This window comes from Anser anser (genome assembly GCF_964211835.1).
Source record: "Anser anser genome assembly, chromosome: 22".
NCBI classification, from domain to species: Eukaryota; Metazoa; Chordata; class Aves; order Anseriformes; family Anatidae; genus Anser; species Anser anser.
Window position 1 is genome coordinate 983,416 of NC_139743.1, and position 16,981 is coordinate 1,000,396.

Genomic DNA, 16,981 nt, shown 5'->3' on the forward strand with positions numbered 1-16,981 from the left:
TGCCAGTGCACTCTCTGGAATCACTGCAGTGCATCCCCATTGGTGCCTGTGCACTCTCGGGACTCACTGCACTGCATCCACAGTGGTGCCACTGCACTATCTGGACTCACTGCACTGCATCCCCAGTGGTGCCAGTGCACTCTCTGTACTCACTGCACTGCATCCCCAGTGGTGCCAGTGCACTCTCTGGAGTCACTACAGTGCATCCTTAGTGCTGCCAGTGCACTCTCTGGACTCACTGCACTGCATCCCCAGTGGTGCCAGTGCACTCTCTGCACTCACTGCACTGCATCCCCAGTGGTGCCAGTGCACTCTCTGGACTCACTGCACTGCATCCCCAGTGGTACCAGTGCGCTCTCTGGACTCACTGCACTGCATCCCCAGTGGTGCCAGTGTACTCTGGAGTCACCGCACTGCATCCCCAGTGGTTCCAGTGCACTCTCTGGACTCACTGCACTGCATCCCCAGTGGTGCCAGTGCACTCTCTGGACTCACTGCAGTGCATCCCCAGTGGTGCCAGTGCACTCTCTGGAGTCACTGCACTGCATCCCCAGTGGTGCCAGTGCACTCTCTCGACTCACTGCACTGCATCCCCAGTGGTGACAGTGCACTCTCTGGACTTACTGCACTGCATCCCCAGTGGTGCCAGTGCACTCTCTGGAGTCACTGCACTGCATCCCCACTGGTGTCAGTGCACTCTCTGGACTCACTGCAGTGCATTCCCCACTGGTGCCAGTGCACTCTCTGCACTCACTGCACTGCATCCCCAGTGGTGCCAGTGCACTCTCTGGACACACTGCACTGCATCCCCAGTGGTGCCAGTGCACTCTCTGGAGTCACTGCACTGCATCCTTAGTGGTGCCAGTGCACTCTCTGGAGTCACTGCACTGCATCCCCTGTGGTGCCAGTGCACTCTCTGGAGTCACTGCACTGCATCCCCAGTGGCGCCAGTGCACTCTCTGGAGTCACTGCAGTGCATCCCCAGTGGCGCCAGTGCACTCTCTGGACTCACTGCAGTGCATCCCCAGTGGTGCCAGTGCACTCTCTGGACTCACTGCACTGCATCCCCAGTAGTGCCAGTGCACTCTCTGGACTCACTGCACTGCATCCCCAGTGGTGCCAGTGCACTCTCTGGACTCACTGGACTGCATCCCCAGTGGTGCCAGTCCACTCTCTGGACTCACTGCACTGCATCCCCAGTGGTGTCAGTGCACTCTCTGGACTCATTGCACTGCATCCGCAGTGGTGCCAGTGCACTCTCTGGAGTCACTGCAGTGCATCCCTAGTGGTGCCAGTGCATTCTCTGGACTCACTGCACTGCATCCCCAGTGGTGCCAGTGCACTCTCTGGACTCACTGCACTGCATCCCCAGTGGTGCCAGTGCACTCTCTGGACTCACTGCACTTCATACCCAGTGGTGTCTGTGCACTCTCTGGGCTCACTGCACTGCATCACCAGTGGTGCCAGTGCACTCTCTGGACTCACTGCACTGCATCCCCAGTGGTGCCAGTGCACTCTCTGGACTCACCGCACTGCATCCCCAGTGGTGCCAGTGCACTCTCTGGACTCACCGCACTGCATCCCCAGTGGTGCCAGTGCACTCTCTGGACTCACTGCACTGCATCCCCAGTGGTGCCAGTGCACTATCTGGAATCACTGTAGTGCATCCCCAGTGGTGCCTGTGCACTCTCGGGACTCACTGAACTGCATCCCCAGTGGTGCCAGTTCACTCTCTGGAGTCACTACAGTACATCCTTAGTGGTGCCAGTGCACTCTGTGGACTCACTGCACTGCATCCCCAGTGGTGCCAGTGCACTCTCTGGACTCACTGCACTGCATCCCCAGTGGTGCCAGTGCACTCTCTGGAGTCACTACAGTGCATCCTTAGTGCTGCCAGTGCACTCTCTGGACTCACTGCACTGCATCCCCAGTGGTGCCAGTGCACTCTCTGGACTCACTGCACTGCATCCCCAGTGGTGCCAGTGCACCCTCTGGACTCACTGCAGTGCATCCCCAGTGGTGCCAGTGCACTCTCTGGACTCACTGCACTGCATCCCCAGTGGTACCAGTGCGCTCCCTGGACTCACTGCACTGCATCCCCAGTGGTGTCAGTGTACTCTGGAGTCACCGGGGTGCATCTCCAGTGGTTCCAGTGCACTCTCTGGAGTCACTGCAGTGCATCGCCAGTGGTGCCAGTGCACTCTCTGGACTCACTGCACTGCATCCCCAGTGGTGCCAGTGCACTCTCTGAAGTTACTACATTGCATACCCAGTGGTGCCAGTGCACTCTCTGGACTCACCGCACTGCATCCCCTGTGGTGCCAGTGCACTCTCTGGACTCACTGCACTGCATCCCCAGTGGTGCCAGTTCACTCTTTGGAGTCACTGCAGTGCATCCCCAGTTGTTCCAGTGAAATCTCTGGACTCAGTGCACTGCATCCCCAGTGGTGCCAGTGCACTCTCTGGACTCACGGCACTGTATCCCCAGTGGTGCCAGTGCACTCTCTGGACTCACTGCAGTGCATCCCCACTGGTGCCAGTGCACTCTCTGGACTCACTGCACTGCATCCCCAGTGGTGCCAGTGCACTCTCTGGACTCACGGCACTTCATCCCCAGTGTTGCCAGTGCACTCTCTGGACTCACTGCACTGCATCCCCAGTGGTGCCAGTGCACTCTCTGGAGTCACTACAATGCATCCTTAGTGGTGCCAGTGCACTCTGTGGACTCACTGCACTGCATCCCCAGTGGTGCCAGTGCACTCTCTGGACTCACTGCACTGCATCCCCAGTGGTGCCAGTGCACTCTCTGGACTCACTGCACTGCATCCCCAGTGGTGCCAGTGCACTCTCTGGAGTCACTACAGTACATCCTTAGTGGTGCCAGTGCACTCTCTGGAGTCACTGCACTGCATCCCCAGTGGTGCCAGTGCACTCTTTCGAGTCACTGCACTGCATCCCCAGTGGTGCCAGTGCACTCTCTGGAGTCCCTGCACTGCATCCCCAGTGGTGCCAGTGCACTCTCTGGACTCACTGCAGTGCATCCTTAGTGGTGCCAGTGCACTCTCTGGAGTCACTGCAGTGCATCCCCAGTGGCGCCAGTGCACTCTCTGGAGTCACTGCAGTGCATCCCCAGTGGCGCAAGTGCACTCTCTGGACTCACTGCAGTGCATCCCCAGTGGTGCCAGTGCACTCTCTGGACTCACTGCACTGCATCCCCAGTAGTACCAGTGCACTCTCTGGAGTCACTGCACTGCATCCCCAGTGGTGCCAGTGCACTCTCTGTACTCACTGCACTGCATCCCCAGTGGTGCCAGTGCACTCTCTGGACTCACCGCACTTCATCCCCAGTGGTGCCAGTGCACTCTCTGGACTCACTGCACTGCATCCCCAGTGGTGCCAGTGCACTCTCTGGAATCACTGCAGTGCATCCCCAGTGGTGCCTGTGCACTCTCGGGACTCACTGCACTGCATCCCCAGTGGTGCCAGTGCACTCTCTGGACTCACTGCACTGCATCCCCAGTGGTGCCAGTGCACTCTCTGGACTCGCTGCACTGCATCCTCAGTGGTGCCAGTGCACTCTCTGGACTCACTGCACTGCATCCCCAGTGGTGCCAGTGCACTCTCTGGACTCACTGCACTGCATCACCAGTGGTGCCACTGCACTCTCTGGAGTCACTACAGTGCATCCTTAGTGCTGCCAGTGCACTCTCTGGACTCACTGCAGTGCATCCCCAGTGGTGCCAGTGCACTCTCTGGACTCACTGCACTGCATCCCCAGTGGTGCCAGTGCACCCTCTGGACTCACTGCAGTGCATCCCCAGTGGTGCCAGTGCACTCCCTGGACTCACTGCACTACATCCCCAGTGGTACCAGTGCACTCTCTGGACTCACTGCACTGCATCCCCAGTGGTGCCAGTGTACTCTCTGGAGTCACTGCAGTGCATCCCCAGTGCTGCCAGTTCACTCTCTGGACTCACTGCACTGCATCCCCAGCGGTGCCAGTGCACTCTCTGAAGTTACTGCATTGCATCCCCAGTGGTGCCAGTTCACTCTTTGGTGTTACTGCAGGGCATACCCAGTGCTGCCAGTGAACTCTCTGGACTCACTGCACTGCATCCCCAGTGGTGCCAGTGCACTCTCTGGACTCACTGCACTGCATCCCCAGTGGTGCCACTGCACTCTCTGGACTCACTGCACTGCATCCCCAGTGGTGCCAGTGCACTCTCTGGAGTCACTACAGTGCAGCCCCTGAGGTGCCAGTGTACTCTCTGGAGTCACTGCACTGCATCCCCAGTGGTGCCAGTGCACTCTCTGGCCTCAGTGCAGTGCATCCCCAGTGGTGCCAGTGCACTCTCTTTACTCACTGCACTTCATACCCAGTGGTGCCAGTGCACTCTCTGGAGTCACTGCACTGCATCCCCAGTGGTGCCAGTGCACTCTCTGGACTCACTGCACTGCATCCCCAGTGGTGCCAGTGCACTCTCTGGAGTCACTGCACTGCATCCCCAGTGGTGCCAGTGCACTCTCTGGACTCACTGCACTGCATCCCCAGTGGTGCCAGTTCACTCTTTGGTGTTACTGTAGGGCATACCCAGTGGTTCCAGTGAACTCTCTGGACTCACTGCACTGCATCACCTGTGGTGCCAGTGCACTCTCTGGAGTCACTGCACTGCATCCCCAGTGGTGCCAGTGCACTCTCGGGACTCACTGCACTGCATCCCCAGTGCTGCCAGTTCACTCTCTGGACTCACTGCACTGCATCCCCAGTGGTGCCAGTGCACTCTCTGGACTCACTGCACTGCATCCCCAGTGGTGCCAGTGCACTCTCTGGACTCACTGCACTGCATCCCCAGTGGCGCCAGTGCACTCTCTGGACTCACTGCACTGCATCCCCAGTGGTGCCAGTGCACTCTCTGGACTCACGGCACTGCATCCCCAGTGGTGCCAGTGCACTCTCTGGAGTAACTGCACTGCATCCCCAGTGGTGCCAGTGCACTCTCTGGAGTCACTACAGTGCATCCTTAGTGGTGCCAGTGCACTCTGTGGACTCACTGCACTGCATCCCCAGTGGTGCCACTGCACTCTCTGGAGTCACTACAGTACATCACCAGTGGTGCCAGTGCACTCTCTGGACTCACTGCACTGCATCCCCAGTGGTGCCAGTTCACTCTCTGGACTCACTGCACTGCATCCCCAGTGGTGCCAGTGCACTCTCTGGAGTCACTACAGTACATCCTTAGTGGTGCCAGTGCACTCTCTGGAGTCACTGCAGTGCATCCCCAGTGGTGCCAGTGCTCTCTCTGGAGTCACTGCACTGCATAACCAGTGGCGCCAGTGCACTCTCTGGAGTCACTGCACTGCATCCCCAGTGGCGCCAGTGCACTCTCTGGAGTCACTGCAGTGCATCCCCAGTGGCGCCAGTGCACTCTCTGGACTCACTGCAGTGCATCCCCAGTGGTGCCAGTGCACTCTCTGGAGTCACTGCACTGCATCCCCAGTAGTGCCACTGCACTCTGTGGAGTCACTGCACTTCATCCCCAGTGGTGCCAGTGCACTCTCTGGACTCACTGCACTGCATCCCCAGTGCTGCCAGTGCACTCTCTGGACTCACCGGGGTGCATCCCCAGTGGTGCCAGTTCACTCTCTGGAGTCACTGCACTGCATCCCCAGTGGTGCCAGTGCACTCTCTGGACTCACTGCACTGCATCCCCAGTGGTGCCAGTGCACTCTCTGGACTCACTGCACTGCATCCCCAGTGGTGCCAGTGCACTCTCTGGACTCATTGCACTGCATCCCCAGTGGTGCCAGTGCACTCTCTGGACTCACTGCACTGCATCCCAAGTGGTGCCAGTGCACTCTCTGGACTCACTGCACTGCATCCCCAGTGGTGCCAATGCACTCTCTGGACTCACTGCACTGCATCCCCAGTGGTGCCAGTGCATTCTCTGGACTCACTGCACTGCATCCCCAGTGGTGCCAGTGCACTCTCTGGAGTCACCGGGGTGCATCCCCAGTGGTTCCAGTGCACTCTCTGGACTCACTGCACTGCATCCCCAGTGGTGGCAGTGCACTCTCTGAAGTTACTGCATTGCATCCCCAGTGGTGCCAGTTCACTTTTGGAGTCACTGCAGGGCATCCCCAGTGGTGCCAGTGCACTCTCTGGACTCACTGCACTGCATCCCCAGTGGTGCCAGTTCACTCTTTGGAGTCACTGCAGGGCATCCCCAGTTGTGCCAGTGAAATCTGTGGACTCACTGCACTGCATCCCCAGTGGTTCCAGTGCGCTCTCTGGACTCACGGCACTACATCTCCAGTGGTGCCAGTGCACTCTCTGGACTCACTGCAGTGCATCCCCAGTGGTGCCAGTGCACTCTCTGGACTCACTGCAGTGCATCCCCAGTGGTGCCAGTGCACTCTCTGGACTCACTGCACTGCATCCCCAGTGGCGCCAGTGCACTCTCTGGACTCACTGCACTGCATCCCCAGTGGTGCCAGTGCACTCTCTGGACTCACGGCACTTCATCCCCAGTGTTGCCAGTGCACTCTCTGGAGTAACTGCACTGCATCCCCAGTGGTGCCAGTGCACTCTCTGGGGTCACTACAGTGCATCCTTAGTGGTGCCAGTGCACTCTGTGGACTCACTGCACTGCATCCCCAGTGGTGCCAGTGCACTCTCTGGACTCACTGCACTGCATCCCCAGTGGTGCCAGTGCACTCTCTGGACTCACTGCACTGCATCCCCAGTGGTGCCAGTGCACTCTCTGGACTCACTGCAGTGCATCCCCAGTGGTGCCAGTGCACTCTCTGGAGTCACTACAGTACATCCTTAGTGGTGCCAGTGCACTCTCTGGAGTCTCTGCACTGCATCCCCAGTGGTGCCAGTGCACTCTCTGGACTCACTGCAGTGCATCCCTAGTGGTGCCAGTGCATTCTCTGGACTCACTGCACTGCATCCCCAGTGGTGCCAGTGCATTCTCTGGACTCACTGCACTGCATCCCCAGTGGTGCCAGTGCACTCTCTGGAGTCACTGCACTTCATACCCAGTGGTGTCAGTGCACTCTCTGGACTCACTGCACTGCATCCCCAGTGGTGCCAGTGCACTCTCTGGAGTCACTGCACTGCATCCCCAGTGGTGCCAGTGCACCCTCTGGACTCACTGCACTGGATCCCCAGTGGTGCCAGTGCACTCTCTGGACTCACTGCACTGCATCCCCAGTAGTACCAGTGCGCTCTCTGGACTCACTGCACTGCATCCCCAGTGGTGCCAGTGTACTCTCTGGAGTCACTGCAGTGCATCCCCAGTGGTGCCAGTGCACTCTCTGGACTCACTGCACTGCATCCCCAGTGGTGCCAGTGCACTCTCTGAAGTTGCTGCATTGCATCCCCAGTGGTGCCAGTGCACTCTCTGGACTCACCGCACTGCATCCCCTGTGGTGCCAGTGCACTCTCTGGACTCACTGCAGTGCATCCCCAGTGGTGCCAGTGCACTCTCTGGACTCACTGCACTGCATCCCCAGTGGTGCCAGTTCACTCTTTGGAGTCACTGCAGTGCATCCCCAGTTGTGCCAGTAAAATCTCTGGACTCACTGCACTGCATCCCCAGTGGTGCCAGTGCACTCTCTGGACTCACGGCACTGTATCCCCAGTGGTGCCAGTGCACTCTCTGGACTCACTGCACTGCATCCCCAGTGGTGCCAGTGCACTCTCTGGACTCACGGCACTGCATCCCCAGTGGTGCCAGGGCACTCTCTGGACTCACTGCACTGCATCCCCACTGGTGCCAGTGCACTCTCTGGAGTCACTGCACTGCATCCCCAGTGGTGCCAGTGCACTCTCTGGAGTCACTGCACTGCATCCCCAGTGGTGCCAGTACACTCTCTGGACTCACTGCACTGCATCCCCAGTGGTGCCAGTTCACTCTTTGGTGTTACTGAAGGGCATACCCAGTGCTGCCAGTGAACTCTGTGGACTCACTGCACTGCATCCCCAGTGGTGCCAGTGCACTCTCTGGACTCACTGCACTGCATCCCCAGTGGCGCCAGTGCACTCTCTGGACTCACTGCAGTGCATCCCCAGTGCTGCCAGTGCACTCTCTGGACTCACGGCACTGCATCCCCAGTGGTGCCAGTGCACTCTCTGGAGTAACTGCACTGCATCCCCAGTGGTGCCAGTGCACTCTCTGGAGTCACTACAGTGCATCCTTAGTGGTGCCAGTGCACTCTGTGGACTCACTGCACTGCATCCACAGTGGTGCCAGTGCACTCTCTGGACTCAGTGCAGTGCATCCCCAGTGGTGCCAGTGCACTCTCTGGACTCACTGCACTGCATCCCCAGTGGTGCCAGTGCACTCTCTGGACACACTGCACTGCATCGCCAGTGGTGCCAGTGCACTCTCTGGACTCACCGGGGTGCATCCCCAGTGGTGCCAGTGCACTCTCTGGACTCACTGGAGTGCATCCCCAGTGGTGCCAGTGCACTCTCTGGACTCACTGCACTGCATCCCCAGTGGTGCCAGTTCACTCTTTGGTGTTACTGTAGGGCATACCCAGTGGTGCCAGTGAACTCTCTGGACTCACTGCACTGCATCCCCAGTGCTGCCAGTTCACTCTCTGGACTCACTGCACTGCATCCCCAGTGGTGCCTGTGCACTCTCTGGACTCACTGCACTGCATCCCCAGTGGTGCCAGTGCACTCTCTGGACTCACTGCACTGCATCCCCAGTGGCGCCAGTGCACTCTCTGGACTCACTGCAGTGCATCCCCAGTGGTGTCAGTGCACTCTCTGGACTCACGGCACTGCATCCCCAGTGGTGCCAGTGCACTCTCTGGAGTAACTGCACTGCATCCCCAGTGGTGCGAGTGCACTCTCTGGAGTCACTACAGTGCATCCTTAGTGGTGCCAGTGTACTCTGTGGACTCACTGCACTGCATCCCCAGTGGTGCCACTGCACTCTCTGGAGTCACTACAGTACATCCCCAGTGGTGCCAGTGCACTCTCTGGACTCACTGCACTGCATCCCCAGTGGTGCCAGTGCACTCTCTGGACTCACTGCACTGCATCCCCAGTGGTGCCTGTGCACTCCCGGGACTCACTGCACTGCATCCCCAGTGGTGCCAGTGCACTCTCTGGACTCACTGCACTGCATCCCCAGTGGTGCCAGTGCACTCTCTGGACTCACGGCACTGCATCCCCAGTGGTGCCAGTGCACTCTCTGGAGTAACTGCACTGCATCCGCAGTGGTGCCAGTGCACTCTCTGGACTCACTGCACTTCATCCCCAGTGGTGCCAGTGCACTCTGTGGACTCACTGCACTGCATCTCCAGTGGTGCCAGTGCACTCTCTGGACTCAGTGCAGTGCATTCCCAGTGGTGCCAGTGCACTCTCTGGACTCACTGCACTGCATCACAACTGGTGCCAGTGCACTCTCTGGAGTCACTGCACTGCATCCCCAGTGGTGCCAGTGCACTCTCTGGAGTCACTATAGTACATCCTTAGTGGTGCCAGTGCACTCTCTGGAGTCACTGCACTGCATCCCCAGTGGCGCCAGTGCACTCTCTGGACTCACTGCACTGCATCCCCAGTGGTGCCAGTGCACTCTATGGAGTCACTGCAGTGCATCCTTAGTGGTGCCAGTGCACTCTCTGGAGTCACTGCACTGCATCCCCAGTGGCGCCAGTGCACTCTCTGGAGTCACTGCAGTGCATCCCCAGTGGCGCCAGTGCACTCTCTGGACTCACTGCAGTGCATCCCCAGTGGTGCCAGTGCACTCTCTGGACTCACTGCACTGCATCCCCAGTAGTGCCAGTGCACTCTCTGGACTCACTGCACTGCATCCCCAGTGGTGCCAGTGCACTCTCTGGACTCACTGCACTGCATCCCCAGTGGTGCCAGTGCACTCTCTGGACTCACTGCACTGCATCCCCAGTGGTGTCAGTGCACTCTCTGGACTCATTGCACTGCATCCCCAGTGGTGCCAGTGCACTCTCTGGACTCACTGCAGTGCATCCCTAGTGGTGCCAGTGCATTCTCTGGACTCACTGCACTGCATCCCCAGTGGTGCCAGTGCACTCTCTGGACTCACTGCACTGCATCCCCAGTGGTGCCAGTGCACTCTCTGGAGTCACTGCACTTCATACCCAGTGGTGTCTGTGCACTCTCTGGACTCACTGCACTGCATCCCCAGTGGTGCCAGTGCACTCTCTGGACTCACTGCACTGCATCCCCAGTGGTGCCTGTGCACTCCCGGGACTCACTGCACTGCATCCCCAGTGGTGCCAGTGCACTCTCTGGACTCACTGCACTGCATCCCCAGTGGTGCCAGTGCACTCTCTGGACTCACGGCACTGCATACCCAGTGGTGCCAGTGCACTCTCTGGAGTAACTGCACTGCATCCGCAGTGGTGCCAGTGCACTCTCTGGACTCACTGCACTTCATCCCCAGTGGTGCCAGTGCACTCTGTGGACTCACTGCACTGCATCTCCAGTGGTGCCAGTGCACTCTCTGGACTCAGTGCAGTGCATTCCCAGTGGTGCCAGTGCACTCTCTGGACTCACTGCAGTGCATCCCCAGTGGTGCCAGTGCACTCTCTGGAGTCACTGCACTGCATCCCCAGTGGTGCCAGTGCACTCTCTGGAGTCACTAGAGTACATCCTTAGTGGTGCCAGTGCACTCTCTGGAGTCACTGCACTGCATCCCCAGTGGCGCCAGTGCACTCTCTGGACTCACTGCACTGCATCCCCAGTGGCGCCAGTGCACTCTCTGGACTCACTGCAGTGCATCCCCAGTGGTGCCAGTGCACTCTCTGGACTCACTGCACTGCATCCCCAGTGGTGCCAGTGCACTCTCTGGACTCACTGCACTGCATCCCCAGTGGTGCCAGTGCACTCTCTGGACTCACTGCACTGCATCCCCAGTGGTGTCAGTGCACTCTCTGGACTCATTGCACTGCATCCCCAGTGGTGCCAGTGCACTCTCTGGAGTCACTGCAGTGCATCCCTAGTGGTGCCAGTGCACTCTCTGGACTCACTGCACTGCATCCCCAGTGGTGCCAGTGCACTCTCTGGACTCACTGCACTGCATCCCCAGTGGTGCCAGTGCACTCTCTGGACTCACTGCACTGCATCCCCAGTGGTGTCAGTGCACTCTCTGGACTCATTGCACTGCATCCCCAGTGGTGCCAGTGCACTCTCTGGAGTCACTGCAGTGCATCCCTAGTGGTGCCAGTGCATTCTCTGGACTCACTGCACTGCATCCCCAGTGGTGCCAGTGCACTCTCTGGACTCACTGCACTGCATCCCCAGTGGTGCCAGTGCACTCTCTGCAGTCACTGCACTTCATACCCAGTGGTGTCTGTGCACTCTCTGGACTCACTGCACTGCATCCCCAGTGGTGCCAGTGCACTCTCTGGACTCACTGCACTGCATCCCCAGTGGTTCCAGTGCACTCTCTGGACTCACTGCACTGCATCCCCAGTGGTGCCAGTGCACTCTCTGGACTCACCGCACTGCATCCCCAGTGGTGCCAGTGCACTCTCTGGACTCACCGCACTGCATCCCCAGTGGTGCCAGTGCACTCTCTGGACTCACTGCACTGCATCCCCAGTGGTGCCAGTGCACTATCTGGAATCACTGTAGTGCATCCCCAGTGGTGCCTGTGCACTCTCGGGACTCACTGAACTGCATCCCCAGTGGTGCCAGTTCACTCTCTGGAGTCACTACAGTACATCCTTAGTGGTGCCAGTGCACTCTCTGGACTCACTGCACTGCATCCCCAGTGGTGCCAGTGCACTCTCTGGACTCACTGCACTGCATCCCCAGTGGTGCCAGTGCACTCTCTGGAGTCACTACAGTGCATCCTTAGTGCTGCCAGTGCACTCTCTGGACTCACTGCACTGCATCCCCAGTGGTGCCAGTGCACTCTCTGGACTCACTGCACTGCATCCCCAGTGGTGCCAGTGCACCCTCTGGACTCACTGCACTGCATCCCCAGTGGTGCCAGTGCACTCTCTGGACTCACTGCACTGCATCCCCAGTGGTACCAGTGCGCTCTCTGGACTCACTGCACTGCATCCCCAGTGGTGTCAGTGTACTCTGGAGTCACCGGGGTGCATCTCCAGTGGTTCCAGTGCACTCTCTGGAGTCACTGCAGTGCATCGCCAGTGGTGCCAGTGCACTCTCTGGACTCACTGCACTGCATCCCCAGTGGTGCCAGTGCACTCTCTGAAGTTACTACATTGCATCCCCAGTGGTGCCAGTGCACTCTCTGGACTCACCGCACTGCATCCCCTGTGGTGCCAGTGCACTCTCTGGACTCACTGCACTGCATCCCCAGTGGTGCCAGTTCACTCTTTGGAGTCACTGCAGTGCATCCCCAGTTGTTCCAGTAAAATCTCTGGACTCAGTGCACTGCATCCCCAGTGGTGCCAGTGCACTCTCTGGACTCACGGCACTGTATCCCCAGTGGTGCCAGTGCACTCTCTGGAGTCACTGCAGTGCATCCCCACTGGTGCCAGTGCACTCTCTGGACTCACTGCACTGCATCCCCAGTGGCGCCAGTGCACTCTCTGGCCTCACTGCACTGCATCCCCAGTGGTGCCAGTGCACTCTCTGGACTCACGGCACTTCATCCCCAGTGTTGCCAGTGCACTCTCTGGACTCACTGCACTGCATCCCCAGTGGTGCCAGTGCACTCTCTGGAGTCACTACAATGCATCCTTAGTGGTGCCAGTGCACTCTGTGGACTCACTGCACTGCATCCCCAGTGGTGCCAGTGCACTCTCTGGACTCACTGCACTGCATCCCCAGTGGTGCCAGTGCACTCTCTGGACTCACTGCACTGCATCCCCAGTGGTGCCAGTGCACTCTCTGGAGTCACTACAGTACATCCTTAGTGGTGCCAGTGCACTCTCTGGAGTCACTGCACTGCATCCCCAGTGGTGCCAGTGCACTCTTTCGAGTCACTGCACTGCATCCCCAGTGGTGCCAGTGCACTCTCTGGAGTCCCTGCACTGCATCCCCAGTGGTGCCAGTGCACTCTCTGGAGTCACTGCACTGCATCCTTAGTGGTGCCAGTGCACTCTCTGGAGTCACTGCAGTGCATCCCCAGTGGCGCCAGTGCACTCTCTGGAGTCACTGCACTGCATCCCCAGTGGCGCAAGTGCACTCTCTGGACTCACTGCAGTGCATCCCCAGTGGTGCCAGTGCACTCTCTGGACTCACTGCACTTCATCCCCAGTGGTTCCAGTGCACTCTCTGGAGTCACTGCACTGCATCCCCAGTGCTGCCAGTGCACTCTCTGGACTCACTGCACTGCATCCCCAGTGGTGCCAGTGCACTCTCTGGACTCACTGCACTGCATCCCCAGTGGTGCCAGTGCACTCTCTGGACTCACTGCACTGCATCCCCAGTGGTGCCAGTGCACTCTCTGGACTCACTGCACTGCATCCCCAGTGGTGCCAGTGCACTCTGTGGACTCACTGCAGTGCATCCACAGTGGTGCCAGTGCACTCTCTGGACTCACTGCACTGCATCCCCAGTGGTGCCAGTGCACTCTCTGTACTCACTGCACTGCATCCCCAGTGGTGACAGTGCACTCTCTGGACTCACTGCACTGCATCCCCAGTGGTGTCAATGCACTCTCTGGACTCATTGCACTGCATCCCCAGTGGTGCCAGTGCACTCTCTGGAGTCACTGCAGTGCATCCCTAGTGGTGCCAGTGCATTCTCTGGACTCACTGCACTGCATCCCCAGTGGTGCCAGTGCACTCTCTGGAATCACTGCAGTGCATCCCCAGTGGTGCCTGTGCACTCTCGGGACTCACTGCACTGCATCCCCAGTGGTGCCAGTGCACTCTCTGGACTCACTGCACTGCATCCCCAGTGGTGCCAGTGCACTCTCTGGACTCGCTGCACTGCATCCTCAGTGGTGCCAGTGCACTCTCTGGAGTCACTGCACTGCATCCCCAGTGGTGCCAGTGCACTCTCTGGAGTCACTGCACTACATCCCCAGTGGTGCCACTGCACTCTCTGGAGTCACTACAGTGCATCCTTAGTGTTGCCAGTGCACTCTCTGGACTCACTGCACTGCATCCCCAGTGGTGCCAGTGCACTCTCTGGACTCACTACAATGCATCCTTAGTGGTGCCAGTGCACTCTGTGGACTCACTGCACTGCATCCCCAGTGGTGCCAGTGCACTCTCTGGACTCACTGCACTGCATCCCCAGTGGTGCCAGTGCACTCTCTGGACTCACTGCACTGCATCCCCAGTGGTGCCAGTGCACTCTCTGGAGTCACTACAGTACATCCTTAGTGGTGCCAGTGCACTCTCTGGAGTCACTGCACTGCATCCCCAGTGGTGCCAGTGCACTCTTTCGAGTCACTGCACTGCATCCCCAGTGGTGCCAGTGCACTCTCTGGAGTCCCTGCACTGCATCCCCAGTGGTGCCAGTGCACTCTCTGGAGTCACTGCACTGCATCCTTAGTGGTGCCAGTGCACTCTCTGGAGTCACTGCAGTGCATCCCCAGTGGCGCCAGTGCACTCTCTGGAGTCACTGCACTGCATCCCCAGTGGCGCAAGTGCACTCTCTGGACTCACTGCAGTGCATCCCCAGTGGTGCCAGTGCACTCTCTGGACTCACTGCACTTCATCCCCAGTGGTTCCAGTGCACTCTCTGGAGTCACTGCACTGCATCCCCAGTGCTGCCAGTGCACTCTCTGGACTCACTGCACTGCATCCCCAGTGGTGCCAGTGCACTCTCTGGACTCACTGCACTGCATCCCCAGTGGTGCCAGTGCACTCTCTGGACTCACTGCACTGCATCCCCAGTGGTGCCAGTGCACTCTCTGGACTCACTGCACTGCATCCCCAGTGGTGCCAGTGCACTCTGTGGACTCACTGCAGTGCATCCACAGTGGTGCCAGTGCACTCTCTGGACTCACTGCACTGCATCCCCAGTGGTGCCAGTGCACTCTCTGTACTCACTGCACTGCATCCCCAGTGGTGACAGTGCACTCTCTGGACTCACTGCACTGCATCCCCAGTGGTGTCAATGCACTCTCTGGACTCATTGCACTGCATCCCCAGTGGTGCCAGTGCACTCTCTGGAGTCACTGCAGTGCATCCCTAGTGGTGCCAGTGCATTCTCTGGACTCACTGCACTGCATCCCCAGTGGTGCCAGTGCACTCTCTGGAATCACTGCAGTGCATCCCCAGTGGTGCCTGTGCACTCTCGGGACTCACTGCACTGCATCCCCAGTGGTGCCAGTGCACTCTCTGGACTCACTGCACTGCATCCCCAGTGGTGCCAGTGCACTCTCTGGACTCGCTGCACTGCATCCTCAGTGGTGCCAGTGCACTCTCTGGAGTCACTGCACTGCATCCCCAGTGGTGCCAGTGCACTCTCTGGAGTCACTGCACTACATCCCCAGTGGTGCCACTGCACTCTCTGGAGTCACTACAGTGCATCCTTAGTGCTGCCAGTGCACTCTCTGGACTCACTGCACTGCATCCCCAGTGGTGCCAGTGCACTCTCTGGACTCACTGCACTGCATCCCCAGTGGTGCCAGTGCACCCTCTGGACTCACTGCAGTGCATCCCCAGTGGTGCCAGTGCACTCTCTGGACTCACTGCACTGCATCCCCAGTGGTACCAGTGCACTCTCTGGACTCACTGCACTGCATCCCCAGTGGTGCCAGTGTACTCTCTGGAGTCACTGCAGTGCATCCCCAGTGCTGCCAGTTCACTCTCTGGACTCACTGCACTGCATCCCCAGTGGTGCCAGTGCACCCTCTGGACTCACTGCAGTGCATCCCCAGTGGTGCCAGTGCACTCTCTGGACTCACTGCACTGCATCCCCAGTGGTACCAGTGCACTCTCTGGACTCACTGCACTGCATCCCCAGTGGTGCCAGTGTACTCTCTGGAGTCACTGCAGTGCATCCCCAGTGCTGCCAGTTCACTCTCTGGACTCACTGCACTGCATCCCCAGCGGTGCCAGTGCACTCTCTGAAGTTACTGCATTACATCCCCAGTGGTGCCAGTTCACTCTTTGGTGTTACTGCAGGGCATACCCAGTGCTGCCAGTGCACTCTCTGGACTCACTGCACTGCATCCCCAGTGGTGCCAGTGCACTCTGTGGACTCACTGCAGTGCATCCACAGTGGTGCCAGTGCACTCTCTGGACTCACTGCACTGCATCCCCAGTGGTGCCAGTGCACTCTCTGTACTCACTGCACTGCATCCCCAGTGGTGACAGTGCACTCTCTGGACTCACTGCACTGCATCCCCAGTGGTGTCAATGCACTCTCTGGACTCATTGCACTGCATCCCCAGTGGTGCCAGTGCACTCTCTGGAGTCACTGCAGTGCATCCCTAGTGGTGCCAGTGCATTCTCTGGACTCACTGCACTGCATCCCCAGTGGTGCCAGTGCACTCTCTGGAATCACTGCAGTGCATCCCCAGTGGTGCCTGTGCACTCTCGGGACTCACTGCACTGCATCCCCAGTGGTGCCAGTGCACTCTCTGGACTCACTGCACTGCATCCCCAGTGGTGCCAGTGCACTCTCTGGACTCGCTGCACTGCATCCTCAGTGGTGCCAGTGCACTCTCTGGAGTCACTGCACTGCATCCCCAGTGGTGCCAGTGCACTCTCTGGAGTCACTGCACTACATCCCCAGTGGTGCCACTGCACTCTCTGGAGTCACTACAGTGCATCCTTAGTGCTGCCAGTGCACTCTCTGGACTCACTGCACTGCATCCCCAGTGGTGCCAGTGCACTCTCTGGACTCACTGCACTGCATCCCCAGTGGTGCCAGTGCACCCTCTGGACTCACTGCAGTGCATCCCCAGTGGTGCCAGTGCACTCTCTGGACTCACTGCACTGCATCCCCAGTGGTACCAGTGCACTCTCTGGACTCACTGCACTGCATCCCCAGTGGTGCCAGTGTACTCTCTGGAGTCACTGCAGTGCATCCCCAGTGCTG